The sequence below is a fragment of the Ornithorhynchus anatinus genome, chromosome 2 (genome assembly GCF_004115215.2).
Source record: "Ornithorhynchus anatinus isolate Pmale09 chromosome 2, mOrnAna1.pri.v4, whole genome shotgun sequence".
NCBI lineage: Eukaryota > Metazoa > Chordata > Mammalia > Monotremata > Ornithorhynchidae > Ornithorhynchus > Ornithorhynchus anatinus.
Genome location: NC_041729.1, coordinates 121,216,652 through 121,241,348, shown reverse-complemented (window position 1 = coordinate 121,241,348; position 24,697 = coordinate 121,216,652). Strand labels below are relative to the sequence as shown.

The window sequence follows — 24,697 nt, the reverse complement described above, 5'->3', positions numbered from 1 at the left end:
TTATCTTAATAAATTTATATTTCTAATATGTTACATTTAAACAACAACAAGAAAAAAGATGATACTGATAAAAAAAAAAGTCGTTGAGTAGGAGGATCCTCTAAGGCAAAACCACATGCAACAGTGGTTAAGTGGCTTAAGAAGAGTGAATATTTTTTATAATCAAACATCTTGTTTAATAACAAATATTCAATAGGACCTGAGAAGAAGCTTGGTCTAGTGGATGGAGCATGGGCCTGTGAGTCAGAAGGACCTGAGGTCTAATCTCAGCTCCGCCACTTGTCCACTGTGTGATCTTGGACAAATCAGTTAAATTCTCAATTATCTCATGTAAAATAGGGGTTCCCCTCTCAGGTTCACACCTGGAGAGTTTCCAGTACTCTATCAGCCTCAGCTATGGGAGGTAGAATCAAGCAGAGGCCTATCCATTCTAGTCCTAACTTGGGCAGTGGCTAGCCAGTGGAAGGCAATTTGTAACACATCAAAACTCACCCATTCTGGGCAGCAGCGGAATGGGAGAGAGTCAAGGACAGAGACTCGAGTTTACTGTGTGGAAGGTAGCAATGGTAAACCTCTTCTGTATTTTTACCAAGAAATCTCTATGGATACACTACCAAAACAATTGCAGATGGAGAGCGGCGTGTTCTGGGAGAGATGTGTTGCTATGGGTTGGAACCAACTCGACGGCATAAAACAAGGCAAAAATCGGGGTTAAGAAAGTGTGCCTCATGTGGGACATACTGTGTCCAACTTGATTATCTTTGTATCTACCCCAGGATTTGGTACAGTGCCTGGCACCTAGTAATGCTTAAAAAAATCCATTTAAAAATATGTTTAGTCTTGTCTACTGTTTTTCCATGTTTTTGTCAGTGCAAGAGAAATCTGTGGAAAACATTTAATGATTTTGTGTTATAAATCAGAAGTAGAACTAAAAAATTTTATATTTAATAAAAATGCCCATGATTCAGTTCTAAAAATCTTCATATTAAATAGCATTTATATGATTTTTTGCTAAATCTAGAAGGCTTCATTCAGTGGCAGAGCTACCACTGACTTCAAAGGTAACTATCCTCACCACAATCTCAAAAGAGAGATTTTTAGAATTTTCTCATGGAATCTGGTTTTAAGATATTTTGTTCCTCAAAATCATGCATTTTACTTATCCTATGCCACCTTGATTACTGTATCATTGCTGATCTCTCAGCCTCCTGTCTCTCCCCACTCCAGTCCATACTTTACTCTGCTGTCCAGATCAGTTTTTTTACAAAAATGTTCAGGAGAAGTTTACCACTTCTCAAGGAACTTCAGTGGTGGCTCATCCATTTCTGTATCAAACAAAACCTCTCACCATTGGCTTTAAAGCACTCAATCATATTACTCCCTCCTATCTCATATCACTACTCTCCTACTACAACCCAACCCACACACTTCCCTCCTTTAATGCTGGAGAAGCAGTAGCTTACTCATTCTTTAATTCAATCATATTTATTGAGGGCATGCTGTGTGTGGAACAGTGTACATTTGGAAAGTTCAATTCATCAATAAAGAGAGACAATCCCTGCCCACAGTGCTCTTACAGTCTAGTGGAAAGAGCTCATGCTTGGGAGTCAGAGGATATGGGTTCTAATCCCAGCTGCACCACTTGTCTGCTGTGTGACCCTGAGCAAGCGACTTAACTTATCTGGGCCTCAGTTACCTCATCTGTAAAATGGGGATTAAGACTGTGAGTCCCATGTGGGACAACTTGATTAACTTGTATTTATCCCAGCACTTAGAACAGTGCTTGGCATAAAGTATGTGCTTAACAAATACCATTATTGTTATTACCATTATTACCATTATTATTAACCATACTGCTGAATCTTGACCTCATCTCTCTTGCCACCAACCCCTCACCCAAGCTCATCCTCTAGCCTGGAATGCCCTACCTTCTAAAATCCGACAGACATGTACTCTCCCCCACTTCAAAGACTTATTGAAGGCACATCTCCAAGAGGCTTTCCCTGATTTAAGTCCCCCTTTCCTCTTCTCCCACTCCCTTCAATGTTGCCCATACTTGCTCCCTTTATTCATCCCCCTCTCCCAGTCCCTTAGCACTTATGTACATATGTATAATTTATTTATTCATTTATATTATTATCTCCCCCTCAGACTGTAAACTCATTGTAGGCAGGGAATATTGTACTTTCACAAGTGCTTAATACAGTGCTCTGCACACATTAAGTGCTTAATAAATACGAATGAATGAATGAATGAATGAATGAATGATTGAATTCTAATGTGATCTCCTAAGCAGGTGCTTGTTCCATCCTCTGCACAAAATAGGCTCTCAATCAGTTTTGTTGAGGGAATGAAAGAATGAAGTAATGAATGAAAGTCTAATTTGTTCATTTTTAATATAATAAAGGTAAGAATTTACTATATGCTAAATGCTGAGCTAGCTATAAAATGATCAGATTGCATACAGTCCCTGTCCCACAAAATGTTGGACAATCTATCATATTCATATTTTACAGATCAGAACTAGGGCACAGGGAGGCTAAGTGACTTGCAAGAAAATCACACATTAGGCCTTTGGCAGAGGTAGGTCTAGAACCTGGGAGAAAAATATGATATGAATAATGAAAGGTGTTAATGTGTAAAGCATCCTAAGAACTGCTAAGTCCTTCTTTATAGGCCACTACCATTTGTTACTGGTGTAATATCAATACAAAATATACTTTGTTTTTAAGTACTTGGAATTATAATATATCTAAACGGTTTCATTACTTAACTCACCCTTTATACATCAATCCTGGGAAGGAGGAAGGTGTACTGGATAGAGCACAGCCTGGGAGTCAGAAGATCATGGGGTCTAAACCCAGCTCCACACTTGTCTGCTGTGTGACCTTGGGCAAGTCACTTCACTTCTCTGTGCCTCAGTTTCCTCATTGGTAAAATGAGGATTAAGGCTGTGAGCATCATGTGGGACAGGGACTGTGTCCAACTTAATTTGCTTATATCTACCCCAGCTCTTAGTGAAGTGCCTGGCACACAGTGAGTGCTTAACAAATACCACAGTTATTATTATCATTATTTTGGGCTTACTTTTTGTCACACACTATTCTAATTGCAGAAGTAAACACAAGTTTACCAGGTTGAACACAGTCCCTGCCCAGTGGGGTTCACAGTCTAAATTAAAGGAAGGAGGATTTAATCCCCATTTTACAAATGAGAAAACTGAGACACAGAAAAGTTAAGTAACTTGTCCAAGGACATGTAGCAAACAATTGGCAGATCTGGGATTGGAACCCAAGTATTCTGACTCCCAGACCTGGGTTCTTTCCAGTAGACCATGCAACTTCTTAATTATTTGATGACTGTCTTTGTAGAAATAGTAGTAGTAATAGCATTTATTAAGCATTCACTGTGTGCAGAGCACTACACTAAGATTTATCCAACCTAATTAACTTGTATTTACCGCAGCACTTAGAACAGTGCTTGGCACAGGGTAAGCACTTGACAAGTACTTGTACTACTATTTTTATTATCTGCCAGAGAATTTCCAAATGGGGATTAAACATGATCCATACTTTGGGAGGCTCACAAGCTAAGAGTTTAAATAGGAAGAGGGGGTTGGAAACATATAAAATACAACACAAACAAATGCACAAGACAGGTTCAAAGTCTCAGAAGGATCAATGTGGGCAGGGAATGTGTCTGTTTATTGTTAAATTGAACTCTCCCAAGTGCTTATTACAATACTCTGCACACAATAAGCACTTAAGAAATATGAATGAATTAATAATTGAAATAAATCTTGCCTCTTGTTCCTGGCCAAGTGGGCATGAAGAATGCTGGGATCAGGGATCCTCGGTGATGGAAAAGAAATCAACCAATCAATCGTAATTATTGAGTACTTACCATGTACAGAGTACTATAATAAGAGCATGGGAGAGTGTAATATAGCAGAGTTGGTAGATATGTTCCCAGCCTACAACAAGTTTAGTCTGTTCTAGATGAGGAGACAGACATTAATATTCATAAATAAGTTATGGATCTGTACATAACTGTGCTGTACAACAGTACATCTTTACATAAGTGCTGCGGGGCTTACCAGGGAGAGGTAAAATAAAGGGTGCAAATCCAAGTGCAGGGGAGACACAGAAGGGAGTGGGAGAAGAGGAAATGAGGGCCTAGTCAGGGAAAGCCTCGAGGAGTGGCTGTGCCTTCAATAAAGCTTTGAAGGTGGGGAGAGTGATGGTCTGTCGGATATGAAGAAGGCGGGTGTTCCAGGCCAGAGGTAGATGTGGGTAAAAGTTTGGCAGAGATATAGACAAGATAGAGGTATAGTGAGTAGGTTTTCATTAGAGGAGGGAAGTGTGTGGGCTAGGCTGTAGTAAAAAAACATGTGGAGGAAATGTAGGAGGGGGCAAGGTGATAGAATGCTTTAAAGTCAATGGCAAGGAGTTTCTTTTTGATACTGCAGTGATGGACAACCACTGGAGATTCATGTTTCCATGGGGAAACATGGCCTGAATTTTTTCAGTAGGAAAATGATCCGGGCAACTGAGTGAAGTATGGACTGGACCAGGGATAGTGAGGAGGCAGGGATGTCAACAAGGAGGCTGATGCAGTAATCAAGGTGGGATAGGGCAAGTGCTTTTATTAATGTGATAGCAGTTTGAATGGAGAAGAGTAGATTTTAGAGATGTTGTGAAGGTTGAACTGACAGGATTTGGTGACAGAATGAGAGAGGTGGGTCAAGGATAATGCCAAACTTACAGGCATGTCACAAAGGGAGGATTGTGTTGCTGTGCACATTGACAGGGAAGTCATGGGGAGGACAGGTTTGAGGGGGTAGGATAAGGAGTTCTGTTTCAGACATGTTAAATTTGAGGTGTTGGAGGGACATATAAGTAGAGATGTCCAAAGGCAGGAGCAAATGCAGGACTGCAGAGAAGGAGAGCAATCAGGGCTGGAGATGTAGATTTGGGAATCATTCACATAGAAATGATAGTTGTAGCCATGAGAGTGAATGAGTTCTTCAACGGAGTGGGTCTTGATGGAGAATAGAAAGGAACCCAGAACTGAGCCTTGAGAGACTCCTACATTTAGGGCACAGGAGGCAAAGGAATAGCCCACAAAAGAGACTGAGAATAAGTGGCCAGAGAGATAGCAGATAGAATGCATGCAGACCTTTTTACTGTTCTGGTGAAGCAGGGACTGCCATTGAGGGGAAAGAAGGCAGGGACCCTCAATGAAGGAAGGGAAAGATATTGGTTACCATGTTATTTTTCTTTTCAGCAATGAAAGAATCAGAGCATGTAGAAGCAGCTTTTATCCCCAGCCCGGTGAATGCAAAGCAAAAAAGGGAAAGCCATGGTGCTTTTCTCAGCAGTGAAGGAAGAATCTGAGAGCTCCTGAGACCAGCTTTATCCCCTGTCCAGTACATATAGAGCATTCTGGTAGGAGAGACCTTCAGTGGTAGGTGGAAAGGAAGAGGTTACCACAGTGCTTGCTTTTCTAAGTGGTAAAGGATGAGTTTGAGAGAATGGGGGAGCAGCTCTTATCCCAGACCTGGCATTGCAAGGAGTATGCTGGTAGCAGGAGGGAAGGCAGCAGTTGCTCTGATGCTTTACTCAATGGCAATGAGGGTGACATACTGGCCTACTCAAAGATTTCCCAAGTTATTAAAGTGTAACTTCACCTGTTCTAGTGGTGAGAGGATTGGGTGGGAAAAGGCAAGCAAAGCCAGACCTTCCTCTTTCCTCTTTCCATTTCCCTCACCTAGTTTCCCAATGGGAGTGAGCTATGAATCTATACTGTGCTAGGGAAGCCACTGTTTCCCAGCTGGATTGCCAAGTTTTCACTATGGACATTTTAAAGCAAAAACCTGATCTTTTTTTCTTCAGGGAATATAGGACAATTTGTATTATTAAATTAAAAAAAAAACCTGATGGGTATGGGAGTGGATATTGTCCCCAAATGGCATGTTTCTTGCCATTGCCACCATTTTCTTTACTTCACCTCTGCCAATCAGAGCCTGTCTGGGAGAGCCCCTAAAAGGAAGTTTCAACAGGTAGACTGGAATATATATCAACTAATAAGTCCTCTCTGGAGGTTCCAATTGGGGGAATTGATCCATAAATATCTCATCAATATTTTTAAATGGTGGAAAAGCAATGAAAGAAGGACAACCCTGAAGTTATAAATTTTTGTGATGATTTGTTCAAATTTCTCATATACTCATCTCAGTGATTGTTCCTTATTATTCTTTCCATTTGTCATGCAGTATAATTTGAAGAAAATTGAATTTTTAACAAATCTGAATATGCAAAATAATAGCAACATTTTTCAAGAAAACCTTTACTTGAGGTTATAAAGGTATACAATTTTGTATAATGTGAGGCAAAGCAATGGATTTCTATATCCAAAGTCAGGACGGTTAAACAAAGTATAATTTCATATCTCTCCATCAACATTCAAGTTGAAACAGAAGTAATTACATGATTAAAAAAGGACTAAACCCTTTGTAGTTTAAAAATCAATGAGTATCTTCAAAACTGGCTGCTTTCAAGGTCAAAGATCAGAAGCCCAATGTAACTCTGCAGTTGGACTTAAGATGCCAAGAGTTCAAATTGAATAAAGGTAAGCTTGTCCAACATTTGAGTTTGGCATTTAGCTGGAATGTAAGGTAAGTTGGAAAGACTGGTATGCTGCTTTTTTGTTCAACAAACCTGACATAAAGACAAGTTCAATCTAGAACAGTTTTCTGCTTGTCAAGAAAGAACCTTCTGAAAACATAAACAAATACCATTATGAAAGGAGATTCAATGGCTCTAACCCTCATAAACAAGGCTATGGAGAGGGAGTCACAGGTTCCTGCCTTCTGACATCTCCTTGCAAACTGGCAGTGGGATGTAGTTTCCATGGTGATTCTATATACAGCAAAGACCCAGGTCCTTCACTTCTTTGTGAAGGAAGTAGAAAAGGAAGATGTGTTTTGTGTGAGTGTGTGTGTACATGAACAAGACAGAGAGAAAGAGAGAAAGATGCTACATTTAGGGTTCAAAAAAGATACTTTTGATGGTGAGATTTTTTTCTGAGTGTATAAGTGTGTCTGGGAAGATGGGTTCATTACTGACAATCCCTTCTACAATGCATACATTTAAAAATCGGACCCTGTTGCATTGTTAAATTTGGTACCCAGCATGCCTAAGGTTGTTTTCATTCCTCTCTCTTAATTCTGAATACCTTTTTTATAAAAAGATCATCCCATTTCTAATTGTTTTATGAGAGGCTAATTTGTCTTTTGCTACTAGTTCCAAACTGTTCACAGCTGTCACATTATTTGAAGTTTGGTTTCAACTGTCTTTAAAGAATTGATTCTACCCACCCAGATAATGATATTTCCTTTTGATCTCATCTACAGCAGTTTGGGGTATCTTGTCATCATTCATTCTTCTTACATGTCCTGCCCATAAGAAGTTTTAGATTATATGCATTGCTTTGTTGTGGGTAGACTGATTGCATTCTAAGGTCTCATTATTATGAATCATTCTGCCTTGCCTTTTGATGAAATAGTGGTGCTTTTGTGGTTTTTGTGAAATTGTTGTGGCATTAGACGTCAATCCAAGTTTATCCCTGCTGTTGGTCTAGAGGATAGCACATTTTTTTAGTTCTATTTGTTAAACTCTTGTTATGTGCCAGGCACAGTACTAAGGTGATGTGGCAGATACAAGATAATCAAGTGGGACACAGTCACTGTCCCAAGTAGGGCTTACAGTCTCAATTCTCATTTTACAGATGAGGTAACAAACACAGAGAAATGAAGTGACGTATAGCAGACAAGTGGCGGAATCAGAATGAGAACCTAGGTTTTTCTAATTTCCAAGCCCATGCTCTATTTTCTAAGCCATTCTGCTTTTCTACCTAAGACTGGCTAAATCCTTCCAGTTCTTCCTCCAAAGACATGTCCAACCTATGTCCTTCCTCTTCACCTAAACAACTATCACCTCGGGCCAAGTCACATTACTGCTGGGCTACTGGATCTGCCATCTCACTTCCCTCCCTTCCCCCAGTTTCACCTTCCCCTTTCAGGTGCTGGCTGCTATGATTCCCATCTTGAAGTGTCGCTCAGCACAAATTGATCCACTCCTCCAAAATCTCTACTGGCTACCCAAGCAGCAAAAACTCCTAACCACAGTTTTCAAGGCTATCCTCCCACCTCCCCAGTGAGGTATGGTCTTTTTCATCTGTGATTCTCCAGTTTCCACTCTTTGCTCCTCCCAAGCTGTGCCTCACTCCTGACTCTCCTGCCTCCAGTGCCTGGCTCCACAGTTTTCCTGAGATGAAATGTTCCCCATCACAAGTCCACCAGACCTCAGCTCTCCTCTATCTTCAAATCAGTCAACTGTACTTATAGAGCGCTCACTGTGGGCAGAGCACTGGACTAAGCACTTCAGAGAGTACAGTATGATAGAGTTGTTAGACACACTCCCTTTCCTCAAGGAACTGACAGTCTAGAGAGGGAGACATACACTAAAATTACAGATATGTACGTACAGTGCTGTGGGCCTGTGGGTGGGGTGAATATCAAGTTCCTAAGGTGAGAGATCTAAGTGTCATTGACAAAAAAGGAGAGGAGGTAGGTGAAATGAATGTTTAGGGAAAGTCTCTTGGAGAAGATGTGATTTTACTAAGTCTTTGAAGGAAGCAGCGTGGCTCAGTGGAAAGAGCCTGGGCTTGGGAGTCAGAGGTCATGGAATCGAATCCTGACTCTGCCCCATGTCAGCTCTGTGACTGCGGGCAAGTCACTTCACTTCTCTGTGCCTCAGTTTCCTCATCTGTAAAATGGGAGTGAAGACTATGAGCCTCACATGGGACAACCTCATTCCCCTGTATCTACCCCAGTGCTTAAAACAGTGCTCTGCACGAAGTAAACGCTTAACAAATACCAACATTATTATATATGAAGGGAGAGGGAGTTCTGGGCCAGAGGGAGGACATGGGCAAGGGGACAGTGGAGAGATACATGAACACTTCAAAGGCTTTCTTAAGAATTCTCCTCCTTTGGGAGGCCTCCCTGGCTAATTCATAAAAATCTACTGGCATCCATTCAGCAGACACCCTGACCACTTGTATATTTTTGCACTCAATTATTACTACTTCTGCACCGACTAATTGCTCATGCTCCCACTATGCATAGATGACTTTTGTGGTTGTACCTGTCAAATGCTATGTGCCAAGCACTGTACTAATCACTGGAATAGATACAGGGTAATCAGGTTGGACACAGTCCCTGTCGTGCATGGGGCTCATGGTCTAAATAGGAAGAAGAACAGGTATTAAATCTCTACACCACAGATAAGAAAACTGAAGCACAGGGAAGCTAAGTGACCTGCCCAAGGTCACCCAGCTGGAAAATGGAGGGCAGAACTAGAACCCAGCTTCTCCAATACCCAAGCCCACACTCCCTCCACTGGGCCACTCTGCTTCCCCTAGGCCTTTTGTCTTCTTCCCTAGACTGTAAGCTTCTTGAGGGGAGAAAAGTATGTTTTGCACCTGTAGTAGTCTCCCAAGTGCTCAATACAGTGCTTTGCACTGTATATATTATCCTTCTTGGTTGATGTTATCCACAATACCTCCAGTTCCAGATGACAAGAGAGGGCAGGCTGCAAGGAAGGGACAGAGAAAAAATGATGGCATTTGTTAAGTCCTTACTATGTGCAAAGCACTATTCTAAGCGCTGGAGGGGATACAAGGTGATCAGCTTGTCCCATGTGGGGCTCACAGTCTTAATTCTCATTTTACAGATGAGTTAACAGGCCCAGAGAAGTTAAGTCATTTGCCCGAAGTCACACAGCTGACAAGTGGCAGAGCCAGGATTATAATCCATGGCCTCTGACTCCCAAGCCCATGCTCTTTCCACTGAGCCACGCTGAGGTCCACAGCTTATGTCTCCTGCTGCCTCTGAGCACTCTGGGGCTGCTCTTCAGTTAATTCACTGAGAGGTAAGGAAGCAGCGTGGTGGAAAGAGAACAGCCCAAGGGGAGTTAGGGGACCTGGATTCTAATACTGACTCTGCTACCTGTCTGCTGTGTGTCACTTAACTTCTCTTAGCCTCAGTCTTCTCATCTGTAAAATGGGGTTTCAACATATTTTCTCCCTCCTACTTGGACAGTGAGTCCCATGTGGGACAGGGACTGTGTCCAAAAAAATTAGCTGGTATCTACCTCAAGAAGCAGCATGTCTTAGTGGAAGGAGCACAGGTTTGGGAGTCAGAGGTTGTGGGTTCTAATCGTTGCTCTGCCCCTTGTCAGCTGTGTGACTATGGGCAAGTCACTTCACTTCTCTGGGCCTCAGTTCCCTCATCTGTAAAATGGGGGTGAAGATTGTGAGCCTCACGTGGGACAACCTCATTCCCCTGTATCTACCCCAGCACTTAGAACAATTCTCAGCACATAGTAAGCGCTTAACAAATACCAACATTATTATGTACCCCAGCTCTTAGAACAGTGCTTGGCACAAAGTGCTTAATACATACCAACATTGTTATTATCATTATTATTACCCCAGCACTTAGTACAGTGTCTGGCACATACAAAAAGCACTTAATAAACACCACAATTCATTCATTCATTCAATCTTATTTACTGAGCATTTACTGTGTGCAGAGAACTGTGCTAAGAGATTGGAAAGTACAGTTCAGCAACAGATAGAGACAATCCCTTCCCCCTGTGATTCTCACACAGGGCTCACAGTCTAGAAGGAGGAGACAGACAACAAAACAAACAAGTAGACAGGCATCAATAGCATCAAAATAGATGAAAAAATTATATATACACATCATTAACAAAATTAATAGAATAATAAATATGTACAAATATACACAAGTGCTGTGGGGCGGGGAAGGGAGTAGAGCAGAGGAAGGGAGTAGGGGCAATGGGGAGGGGAGGAGGACCAGGGGAAAAGGAGGGCTCAGTCTGGGAAGGTTTCCTGGAGGAGGTGAGCTCTCAGTAGGACTTTGAAGAGGAGAAGAGAGTTACTTTGGTGGATGTGAGGAGGGTGGGCATTCCAGGCCAGAGGTAGGACGTGGGCCGGGGTCAACGACGGGACAGCTAAGAATGAGGCATATTGAGGAGAGGTGCACTAGAGGAGCAGAGTCTGCAGGCTGGGCTGGTGTTAAAATAACTAGGACGGGTGAGAATGAAGCACAGTGAGGAGATTAGTGGCAAGGGAGCAGAGTGTGTGGGCTGGGCTGTAGAAGGAGAAAAGGGAGGTGAAGTAGGAGAGGGCAAGGTGATGGAGAGCTTTGAAGTCAAGAGTGAGGAGTTTCTGTTTCATGCAAAGGTTGATAGGCAACCACTGGAGATTTTTGAGGAGAGGAGTGGCATGCACAGAGCGTTTCTCTAGAAAGATAATTCAGGCAGCAGAGTGAAGTATAGATTGAAGTATAGACTACAGTTGTTATTATTAGAGTTCTACTTCTCAGTGGGGCAGTCAAGGCACTCTCCAAGGTCACTCCGGGATTCACTATGTGGGCAGAGGATGGAACTCAGGAGTTTGACTCCTGGCCTACTCGGATGGGGGTGTGAGAGAGTCCCAGTGGGGAGGGTCTCAGTAGCTCCAACCCATGGCCAGAAGTCCACGCGGCTGGATGGGAGATGACAGCGAATTAATTGCCAGCACTAGGCCATGAAAAAAGTTTCATAGCCTCATGGGAGTCAGAGGACCTGGGCCCAATCCCAGCTCCACCACCTGTCCGCTGTGAGATCTTGGGCAGCATCATTCAACCTCTTAGTTTCTACCCCTAGTCTTAGGTTACCTAGCTAATATGCCAGCACCACATATGCACTTTTGAACAGAGTTCTACAGTAGCAGCATAACATTTTGTGTCAGTGGTGGAGATCCTTAGTTGTGTGTAAAGTTTCTTAAGTGCATCTTGGCATTTTGTATTGGTCTTAATCAGGCTAATTATCAATCCAAAAGGAATGGCTGATTCTGCATTGTCTATTTATGTTCGTGTTCCTAGAACACCATCACTACTCTTTGGCATCCCCAAATCAATAACTTTTAATGATGCTATTAGCCTGTTGATTTGGAACTCTTTCCCAACAGAGTACTGAGAAGAATGTTTTTAAATGATCTGGCATGAATAAATTAGGATTAGTTGATAAACAAGGTACCTGACCTGGCAGAAATAGTCATTTCATAAATCTTCTCTCAAAATTTATGAAAACTATGAAGGAAGTTTTGTGTTGTTTTTTTTAAAGACTGACCGCTAAGCATCTTAAATTTAGTCTGAGTTATTTGGGGGTTTGACCTTTGGCCTGGATAAGTGTCCAGTTTGGAAACTCCCTGATGATTTTAAGTTACAGAAGTCTTAAACCTTTTTTATTATGTTCAATTTGCATTTTAATATGAAGACATGAAATTATACTTTTCTGAAACTGCCTAGCCTTAGATATAGACTAAATTCTAAGTATAATTACAATGTAAGGGACATCTATGACTAAAGGACGACTAAATTATAATTAATGATATTTCTTCAAATGATATATATGTACTGTATATCATATAATTATATTAGTCCATTATATATGTGTGGGCCTAGCTTTGTCTGGACCTTCTCAGTCCTGCATTTGATCGGTCTCTCTCTGTTTTAAAGCCTGACTCTTGACATAATTATGTTTACAAAATCTTTGCTCAACATTCTCTTCTGCTTTCTAGCTGCCAACCTGGTATCTCTGTTGCAGCAATCTCTCAACAGTCCACAGCTGTGTTTAACATTATTCAAGATTCTATTTTGTTAAGCTTACTAATCATGTAAAATGGGGATCAAATCCTACTACCTCCTACTTAGACTGTGAGCCCCATATGGGACAAGGATGTCCAACCTGATTATCTTGTAACTACCCCACTACTTAGTACCGTGATTGACACAAAGTAAGTACTTAGCAAGTTCTGTTAATAAAAAATACATCTGGCCCCTAGACATGTGTGTGCCCCTTTTCAATTTACTGTAGAGCAGTGGCTCTGCCATACCACAGTCTCAAGGCTGCCCAATAAACACTTTCTCTGAGAAACACATATCCATTTATTGTTCATGTTGTTTTTTAAAACTGGGATTTCTTATTCTAATAGAGCACTGTGATATTATCACAGACATATATAATCAGAGATGTTTTTATTTTCTAGGACACTTATATTTACCTTTCCTAATAGTTTGGTTATCATTCTTCAAAGTATTGGTTGTATTTTAGTTTCAGTGGTGCAAATGAACAAATGGTCTGTCCAGCAAATTCTCATTTCCCATTGAAGGATGATATAGCTCCAAGAACTGATAATAGTGCTGATGGAATGCCATTATTTCCCAACTCACCAAGAATGTACAGCTGCCAGGTGAACTACCAGGCAGAAATGGCTTTTGTGCTTAGCCTTTGTGGAAGGGTGTCCTCTCAAGTGTCTCTTTTCTTTGTGAACTTGAACAAGTCACTTAACTTCTCTGTGCCTCACTTATGTCATCTGTAAAATGGGGATTAAGACTCTGATCCCCATGTGGGACATTATTTGAGGGATGATAACTTGCCATTATTTAGACATTGAATACAAAGATTAAGACTTCCTCTTCAGATAAAAAAGTTAGTGTTGGTGAGTCTGAGTTGAAGCTTAACCCATTCATTCAGTAAAGGAAGACAGTTGATAGTTAGCTTTCCCTCCCAAAAAGGCCAGTGATGTTTTTCTGCATTTTTGAATCACTTCTTATCTATTCATTGAAATCACCTAGGATGACAAGCTTTGCAGATTTTGAAATTGACACAAGTCTCCGTTTCCTTTTATAATTTTCTTTTCCTTCATTGCTGTGTGCCATTGCTGGCATATAAGTAACTAATGATGTAATAATGTTGATGATGATGATGATGATGATTGATAATACACTGTGGTATTTATAAAATGCTTTACTATGTGCCAAGCACACAAATCCAGGTCCTCTTACGCCTAGGTCTGCCTAATTGCGGAACAAAATATTCTTGCTTTAGAGATAGGGTTAGGGACATCAGTCTGTCAGCATTAAGGACTGTGTTCTGCCCACATAAGCGCTCAAAAAATATAACTGATTGACACTTGACAAGTGCGGGAGGCCAGAGACTAGTCCAGATTTGAAGATTAAAATAGCCTGGAAAAAGCTCAAACATTAGAAGTTAAATTAGGCAATAGAAGTTGATGAAATTTATAGATCTATAAATATGATCACAAAATTAAGCAGGTTTGTATTTTGATATAGTTTGTTTAAAGAATAATGAAGTAATTTGGTTGGGCAATTGTAATATTTTGAATTAAATATTATTTTATATATTTGATATATTTTTTCCATAGGCTTTAGTGCATCATAACATGTTAAAACCCAGCAATAGCTCAAAAAAAATTCTGTTGATAACAGGTTTGATACTGTTTAGCAACTGATTTCTTTCATACTTGGATATGGAGAGAAGGCATGGAAGTAAGAAAATCGCAGATAATCTAACCGTCTCCTTCAATTTGTTTCCAATAAATCCTTTCACTAGAAAAATGATCAAGAATTAAATTTGACTGATATTAGTTTCCCTTCTCTGTTCACCTGCCTATTCTAAGTAGGACAATGCCTGAGAACAAAAATCAAGCAGAAGAGAGGAGGAAGAAAAACAAGCTGCACATTTGATCTGCAACCTGAAAAATCATTATTTTTTCAAATGATTGTATGAACCACAGCTTTTAGTGAAAATGCCCTTGCTTGTAGAGTAGAAGAATCCTTAGAGAACATAACAAATGGCGGCATTACAGTACTTACATAGGATTTGGTCAAAAAGTAATGGTCTCTCTGTCTGAATTTTTTGGACTCTTTATGCAATTAATGTAAAGAAGAATAGCTAAATTCCACTCAGAATTCTAAAATGACAAGTAGTAGTAATAAAGGGATTTAAGTTGCAGTTGCATGAAAAGCACTGCCACAATACGTAGCATACGATCTAGAAACAGACAAACTTGGAAGGTAATTGAATGAGACTTTAATAGAAGAAGAATGCTTTCAAGAAGAAAGCTGCAGTAACCTCACCAAGAGTAAAGTAATTACTTTAGAAATAAAACAAGTTGACTACTCCATGATAACAAGGCTTGTGCCAATTTATTAATGATGACAATCAAATGTTATAGTTGAATTTTTCACTGTAGAGTCCAGAAAGTCATTTTGCAGGTACTGAGGTAAAGACATTTACATTTTGTATTTAAAGCCAAGACGTAGAGTTGAATTGTGTGAGTTCATTTAGTAGCTTGTACCCGCTGATAAAATATTCCATTACATCCTATTCCATGCCATTAATTATATAGCATTTACTGCAGGGCACCTAAGTGCTTTGCAGAAATTACCATGCTAAATCATTGGGAGGGAAGCCTCCCCAATGGGAGGGCAATCTGGACTATGTGGGGAAAGAATATTTGGAATGTGAGTCAAGAGGAAGAAAAATCAGGAGATGGGGGGTGTGAATAAGACAGACACCCAAGAAAAGAGAATATGCCTAAGATCCATTGTCCCCTGTGCTTCTGAAGAGATTCATGCCTAGGAGAAGCACTTGGAAGGTGCTGTGGTGTCACTTATCTTACAATGTCCTTTTTGAACACCATTTTGACTTAGAAAAATTAGCCTGTCTGTGACATCATATTCAGGAAGCCTTATTTCTTTCTTTCCAACACAGTTCTTTCAAAAATGAGTGCAGAAAAATCATTCTACAATTTTCAGGAATTCTGGCATACAGCATTTTACCATTCCTGATTTCATATGACAAAATAAACTATGAAATGAAAGGTTAGAATTTGCGGTGTTTCTTTTACAGTGTTTTTCCCACCTATCCTTAAAAGTATACTTGTGGAACTCTCAAATTCTAGGGGTGAATCTGACCTAGAAATGAAAGGGAAAATGGAAATGGGGATCAAAAATGCTGATTTCCCACAGTAGAAGACTCTGAATTTCTATTTTAAGGAAAGAGATCAATTGGGTCTTTAAAGAAATCTCTTTCCTCTATGTCGTGTCTTAATGTGGAAACAATCCAGTCACTGCAGAGTTTATGAAACACATAACTTATTTATAGAACTAAACTATTTTCAAGTGAACTCGTGTCAAGCTTTGTTTTGCAGCTTGTATCCTCCTTTGCCCTCTGCTTTATGCTAATACATTTTCTCTGAACAGAAAAACATAACATTTAAAGGTATAAAGCCAGAACATAATCTTATTAATATATATATATATATAACATAGCATATCATTCTAATATTGACATATAATAAAAATATTTAAACAATTGAATATGTTCCAAATTTAGTTCCCATTATCACAATACCTTTTCATCTCTTATACTCTCCGTTTTGTCCTATTAGTTTATCATTGAATTCATCTGTCTACCACATTCATCTGTCATCTGTCTGATAGAACATAATCCAGGATCAGAAATATATTTATTATACACATATGCTATGTGGATCAAGTTGTGAGTACTATAATGCAATTTTCCCTTGGTGTATGGTTTTCTAAGAACATATTATCTGTGTTGGGGACTATTTTCAATTAACTTCTAATAATGTGAGATATAGTTTTGATGCGTTGCTGAGAATTTGTAATTTTCCCTGCTTTGTAGTCCTTCCTTATCCTAATGAATATCCCTCTCCTAAAGTTATATAATCCCAACATGCCACTGAGGATGTAGGGTAAAGTAGCCTATTAGATATTTTTGCTTATCACCCTCATCATTACAGAAACACTGGTGCTGTTGTGCTTAGAAGAAGCAGCTCAGATTTTTTTCCCCTTTTGTTTCCCTCAGATTTCATATTAGAGTGATTTAATCCATCTTTCGATTTGCTGTGTATGTTGCAGTTGGCATGAGTGATTACTATGTCATACTGATAAATGACACACCATTTGATATGTTCCATTGAAACCATTGAAACCAGTAGATTTTGGGGATTAGTTTGTCATGTTGAAAGAGGATTCAATAATTTCTATTCCCGGGCTCAGAAAAAAATCTATATTTTTGGTTAGAAAAACCATTGCTCTCACTTTTACCCATGAAAGACACAAATGCTTTCTATTAATTTGTGAAAGTATTAATTTGACTTAAGGGACACATTGTGACAGTGGAAATAGTACAGGATTGAGAAAAAATAGACCTAAATTCTAGTTTCAGCTCTGCTTCTGGTCTAACTGGATGACCTTAGGCCCTTAACTTCCATGTGTTTCAGTTTCCTCTTCTGTCAACTGGGATATGATGGGAGTGCATATTGTCCCTCCCTCTTTGACTGTGAACCCCATGTGGGATAGCGACTGTGTCCAATCATATAACCTTGCATCCACCCTACAGCTTAGTAGACATAATAAATGCTAAATTACATCATTATCATTATTATTATTATTATAATTACTGTTATTATTTTATGGTTGTTGTTGCTTAATTTAGGGTGAAATTCACTTAAAAAAAAAAAGCCCAGGTAGCCAATCACTAAAAATCAGGGAGTGACCAAGAACAAATCCTTGTTCTTTAAAAGTACTTGTATTTACATTTCAAATTAGTTAGAGCCATTTACCTCAGTGAGAAGTAGTGATCTGCTACCATTTAAATCTACCAAGAAATTATAGAAGCGTACTAAAAATGATTATTCTCATTTTTACTTGTAGCAACCTCCATTTCTGAAAATTTACAAAATATAGAAAAATGAACATTTTTAGTCACAAATTATATAAGCATTGGTCATACATTAAGCAATTAACTTATGATGAGAAAAATAAATGAAAAATCCAATTTTTCCTTTTCATCACTCCAAACACACAAACCTGAATCTCAGAATTTAACATTACCTATAGTAATGTTTTGTTAAGTAGGAGTGGCATGATCATGCATAGCGTAAGCCTGCCATCTACTGATTACTGAAGAAGAGAAATAATGTAAATGGAAAAACACTGTTTTAAAGTGGAAAATAGTTTTTCGAATCCATATTTAATTTTATCATTCATTTACATCCATTAAAAATAGGGTTTTTTAAAGAAAGTATGAATTCAAATGTCTTTAAAAGTCATAAAACAATTTTTACATAGGTGGAGTTTATAGGAAGTTGATTTATTAGTAAAATGGTCAGCTACTATTCTAAGTGGGTACAATGCTACCAGTACTATGATTTAAGCTTCTATCTTTCCTAAGCATGTATAATCAGAAACAGCATAGGAAGAAATAAGGTCTAATAATTTTGCAATATTTATAAGGCTTTTTCAAGAAAAACTTCCCTGTCATTTATTTGACCAGTCTTCTGACAATGATAAAAATCAATTACAAAACAAATATCTTCAGCTAACTGAAAATCTGGGATTTGTTTATGAAAAAAACCTTAAATAGCAAAATGATGATCAAATTTCAGGGATAACTTGACCAAAAATATCCAAAAGAATTCCTATTTCAAATATGTGAATTATCATCCTTATTATTATTACTTAATCCATGATATTAAGCACTATATACTAATTGCTATTAACTGGGCTAAATACAAAATAAATTGAACACAGACCTTGTCCCACATTTATAGGTGAGGAAAAGTAGTATCTTATTCTCATATTACAGATGCAAACTGAGGCATCTGAGGCAAACAGAGAGGTCATACAAACAGGCCAGTGTCAGATGTGGGACTAGTATTAGGAACAGTTTTCTAATGTTCACAACTATCTGGTTAGAACATGTTAGGAAAAATAGTCTTATGTACATGCATTATATCAAAGGTGAGTTTTTCTCTATTTAAGTGCTTCAGGAACCCAAACCACCTACCTGCATTATTGGAAAACTATACAGTAGTCATGACATACCAATTTGCTATGTCATGGTAGTTCAACAAGGGACAGCCTTTTTATGTGCACAGTGCAGTCATATGATTCCCACGTTGTTTTGAATCAGTCACATCCACATACATAGGTATATTTCAACATCAGTGGCATCTAAGGTGAATATTAAGGACAAATCACCATACAAATAAATTATAAAAGCGAAGATTTGACTATATTTGCAAGGAACATAACAATTCAAGGATGAAAAACACAATGTGGTTACTGCTTTGTTTACAACAAATTAGAGTGAATTCCTCATCTTTTTTTTTAATGATATTTATTAAGCACTATGTGCCAGGTGTTATACTAAGAGCTGGAGTAGATACTAGCTAATCAGGTTGGACAGAGTCCATGTCCCACATGAGGCTCACAGTCTTAATCCCAAAATTAGAAATGAGGTAACTGAGTCACAAAGAAATTTTGCCCAGAATCCCAAAGCAGTCAAGTGGCAGAGCGGGGATTAGAACCCAGGCCTTTCTGATTCCTAGGCCCAAGCTCTATCTACTAGGCCATGCTGCTTCTCTTTTCCTCTTAAACTTCTCCCCATTCCTAACTTTCCCATTGCTATCATCAATCAATCAATCAATCGATTAATGGTATCTATTGAGACTGAAACAGCAAGATATAGTGGCTAAAGTATGGGCCTGGGAATCAGGTAGTGATAGGTTCTAATCTGGGCATGTCACTCCCCTCCTTAAAAACCTCCAGTGGTTCCTCATTCTTGGCTTCAAGGCTCTCCATCACCTTGCCCCCTCCTACCTCACCTCCCTTCTCTCTTTCTACTGCCCACCCCACACGCTCCGCTCCTCTGCCTCTCACCTCCTCACTGTGCCTCATTCTTGCCTGTCCCGCTGTCGACCCCTGGCCCACATCCTACCACTGACCTGGAATGCCCTCCCTCCTCACCTCCACCAAACTAACTCTCTTCCCCTCTTCAAAGCCCTACTGAGAGCTCACCTCCTCCAAGAGGCCTTCCCAGACTGAGCTACCCCTTTTCCTTCTGCTCCCTCTGTTCCCTCTCTGCTCCCCTTCACCCTCTGCTCCTCCCTCTTACCCCTTCACCTCCCCTCAGCAAAGCCCCCTTTCCCTCTGCTCCTTCCCCTCTCCCTCCCCTCAGCACTGTGCTCATTTGTATATATTTTATTACCTATTATTTTGCTAATGAGGTGTACATCCCCTTGATTCTATTTATCGTGATTATGTTGTCATGTTTTTGTCCGTCTGTCTCCCCCGATTAGACTGTGAGCCTGTCACTGGGCAGGAATTGACTCTATCTGTTGCCAAACTGTACATTCCAAATGCTTAGTACAGTCCAAGCACTTAGTACAGTGCTCTGCACATAGTAAGCGCTCAATAAATACTATTGAATAAATGAACGAATGACTGGTCTGCTTTGTGACCTTAGGCAAGTCATTTAACTTCCCTGTGTCTCAGTTAATCCCCATTATTTTTTTTACAGAAAAGGTTAAGAGTGTAAGCCCACTGTTGGACAGGGTCTGTGTCCAACCTGATTAACTTGTACCTACTGTAGCACTTAGAACAGTGCTTGGTACATAGTAAGTGCTTATCAAGTGCAATAATTATTACTAGGAAAGTAGAGAATAGTACAGTATTATATATTATAAATTATTTATATTAATACCTGTCTCCCCCTTTAGCCTGTAAATGCACTGTGGGTAACAAACATGACTGCTTATTCTGTTGTACTATGCTCTCCCAAGTGGTTATTACTGTGCTCTGCACATAGTTAGTGCTCAATAACTACCATTGATTGACTGACTGATAGCAACATAAACAGTCATTAGGATGTGTTCCCTGCCAAAAATAAGCTTACAGGCTAGAGGGGGATAAGTACATTAATATAAATAAATGTTACAACATAATTTATAGATATGTCCACAAGATTGACATTTGGCATCATCTGTAATTCACCTTCATTTACCTTCCACATTTAACATAACTCCACAGTCATTTTATTGTCATAGTCACTTTACTTTCACAGTCATGGTTACTTTAGTCCACCTTACTACTCTAACACATTTCTCAGTTTCACTCCTCTCACTTCCAACTAATACCTATCACTTGGTACAAGCTCTCAAAACTTCACTGTGCTACTGCACCACTTTTCTTACTAATATGTCTCTGACTGTCTCTGATTTCAGCTTTCTAAATGCTGAATAGAGCCTGCTTAAAAATCAAGAGTGGCCCTCTTTGCTTCTTAAATTAAACCAAAGTTTCACATTATCTATTTCCAGGCTCTGGTTAGTTGATTCCCTCTTAACTACCTATTCTCTTCTTTGACTAAACTCCAACTCATTCTTTTTTCATCCTGTCTTTTGCATTAGAATCTCTGGTTTCTGAATCAAGGATCACTCAGGGCCTGTACTGAAGCCCTCATCCTCCAAGACCCATTCTTTTATTAATCACCTCACTTTCCTGGACGTTGCACCAGGTATGTGATGCGATAGGGTGTGATTTGCATAAGAGACATTTGTTTGGATTATGAATGTGTCTGGTTGTCCTTTCGGATCTACCAATTCTAGTAGAAGGATGAAGCAACACAGAGCCACATCCCCTTTGATAGGCATCTGCCAGTCATATGATGCAATCTGACACCTTTCCAAAATCTTCTCCCCATCCCACAATCCAGATACATCTCCAACAGAGAAAACTGTGACCCAAGGATGCCATGTGACCCAAGGATGCCATCCACTAAGCCTGTTTCTGTGGGGCCTCTCTCCCAGTCCCCACCTCAAGAGACAGCTCTAGAGGATGGGCCTGGGAATCCTCTGCCTTCTGCCTAAACTGCAGGAATCAGCTGCAGAGGAAGGGACTTGGGTAGAGTGCCCATAGTTGGTCCCTTTTTCTAGAACTAGTCCCCAAGACTAGGGCAGAAGACAGATGGCCACCTAGCACAGGAGCCCAGTTCACAAACATCCCAGCCTGCATCTTTCCCCAGGAACAGGGCAGAAAGGTGGCTCTGGGAGAGATGTGAAAGACAGATTTCCTATCAATTCCTAAATAACTGATAATGGGAGAAGAACATAATTTAAGTATGCTTAAATTCTCCTTCCCACCCTTCCTTCCTCCACCCACCCCACCTTCAATTCACAGCAGGGCCATCCCGAATCCAAGTGCATTTGACAGAGAATGGTCTCATAGTTGGCCTAGGCCCGTCCTCTGGAGCTGACCAGAGTGGCAAGGTGGGGGACACAGGCTGCTCAGAGTCCTACTCTAGGAGGGTGGGATCTGGGCTTCCTAACAGCCTAGAGGGAAGAAAAGCAAGGGAAGAGCAGGGCCACAGAAAGTCCCACCTCCTCCTTCCCTAGCAGCATACCCTGGTCATCAGATTGGGAGACTTTTAATTTAAAGTATGAAGACAGTTGGTCAGGAGCCAATAACCACATCATCTTGAAGGATTTCACCTGATGAAGGTAATGTAGTGCAAAATATGCCATTCCATCCTGGCTGGAACCATTACACCACATCAGCCCCTTCATTGATTTGTTACTGTGTATTCATTTACTCATATCAATTAGTTAAAAAATACATACTAGTCAATTGTGATGTAAGTTCCCTTCTCTCACTCTTAACTATTGTATAATTTTTCAGTTTGTTCTTAATAACTTCCCCAGTAAACTATAAGCTCCTTTTTTAAGACAAGACCAACAACTTTATTTTCTCTTTCCTAAGCCCTTTGTACAATGATCTGCACATAAAATGTGCATAGTAAATAATCTTGATGCTAGTAGTATTTCTACATATATATAAAACAAAAATACCAGAAGCATTTATTATGTAAACCTTTAGTCTGAAAAACATGTACTGATTTCCTAAAATCTACAGGATATATGAAAGCCTATTTAGGAAATGCTAAAGTAAAATTGAGGAGAAAATGCCATAACACTGTGGCAGTTTACAAGTTGTAAATATACTAAGTAAATTTAGTGCTAAAGAGAAATGCAATTCTGCCCTGTGGAGTTAAAATTGATTTAGAATAGCTGTAAATACATACTTGGTGTTATGATTGTGAACATTGTTTTCTTTTTGTGATTGAAGAGGAAAAAGTAAGTTTAAAAATTCCCCCCAAAACAGCTAAAAAAATTTTAAACTTGTATTTTGAAACTTTTAATGATAATATATTAGCAGTACAAGAAAACAAGTAAAATAAAATAGGACCTAATGGTATCTAAGTTCACTAAATGTCTTCTGACATGGATTTATAGTGCAATTTCTCATAAGATACAGATAAGAAACTGGAGTGGGGAAGCTGACAGGTTTAACTGATTACCCCAAGTAGAAATACAAGAAATGTATTTGCTGCTGAGGCCTGCTAGAGTAAGGATGCACATGATTTTAAACTGTACAAAAGTCCAAGTTATTTTTGGTTCTATTCTGTAGAATTTGGATTAGTTTTATTTAACTTCAACTAAAGGACAATCCAAAAGTGAAGAATGCTGAGTCTCCTGAAGATATTTTTTACCTCCCAAAAAAGAAGTCCACAGAAGAATAAAAGATGAAAGAAAAGCAGCAATGTGGACAGAAGTCCTCTGAGTAAATTTTAAGAATGACTTTTCAGAAAGAAAGGGATACAGCTGTATTCATTTTATAAAAGCATCTTCACAGTTATGTTTTAAATGACCCACACTAGATCAGGTCTGGCATTGAAATTATTATTGCAAAACTCAAACATGTATGTTTGCTTAAACAAGAGAGAAAGGGTTGTTGTTGTTGCTGAGTCATGTCCAACCCATAGCGACGCCATAGACACATCTCTCCCAGAACACCCCTACCTTACCATTACCTTACCAATGCCCCACCTTACCAATGGTTTACCATTGCCTCTTTCCACGCAGTAAACAAGACTCTGCTCTCCACTCTTTCTCAGCTGCTGCCCAGCACAGGTGAGTTTTGACTTGTAGCAGATTGCTTTCCACCCACTAGTTGCTGCCCAAGCTAGGAATGGAATAGGTATGCCTCTGCTTGACTCTCCTTCCTGTAGTCATGACTGGTAGAGTACTGGAAAACTCTCCAGATGTGACCCTGAGAGGACAGAGAAATGGTAGGGAGCAATATAGGAAGAGGGGCAGAGTTGAGAGAATGGCAAGGGATTTTGGATCATATCTGGCTCCTTGTCCCAATCTCATCTATCCATCACATCATCAACCCCTTTCCCACATCCACCCTTTGGTCTCGATCTTCCTCTATTTATGTCAGACCACTATTTTCCCTACCTTCAAAGTCTTCTTAAGGTCACATCTCCTCCAAGAGGTCTTCCCTGATTAAGACCTCTTTTCCCCCAACTCCTTCTCCCTTCTGCATCATTTATGTACTTGGATCTGTACCCTTTGAACACTTGGCATTCATCCCACACCCTGCCCCATAGCACTTATGATCATATCTTGAATTTATTATAATGTCTGTCTGCCTTCTAAACTGTCAGTTTCTTGGGAACAGGAATGCATCTACCACCTATGTTGCATTTTCCTAAGCTCTTAGTGAAGTGCTCTATTGCATTTTCCTAAGCTCTTTGTAAAGTGCTCTATACACAGTAAGTGCTCAATAAATATGATTAATTGATTCAAGTACCAATCTCTTTGCTCTGAGCAAGGATTAGTTTGGAGCCAGACATAACCCAGCCACAAGCACCCTATATTTTCTTGGTAATCCAGAGACCTTTAACCTTAGCCTTGGTCATAATTGAGAGTGATGCACTTATGCCCTCTATCCCATAGTTACTTCATCACTCAAAGGCCAAACTGGGGCTGGAAAAGGGCCTTTGGCAGTGATGGAGTTATAGCTCCAAGAACTGATAATAGTGCG

At 39.7% G+C, this 24,697-nt stretch overlaps 1 non-coding gene across 1 annotated transcript; it reads right to left on the bottom strand.

Moving 5' to 3' along the window:
- Positions 1-23,788: 23,788 nt before the first annotated feature.
- LOC114809344 lies at positions 23,789-23,927 on the bottom strand. Its single transcript, XR_003757131.1, has one exon. It is a non-coding gene; the product is annotated as a small nucleolar RNA SNORA7 (small nucleolar RNA).
- Between the last annotated feature and the right edge of the window lie 770 nt (positions 23,928-24,697).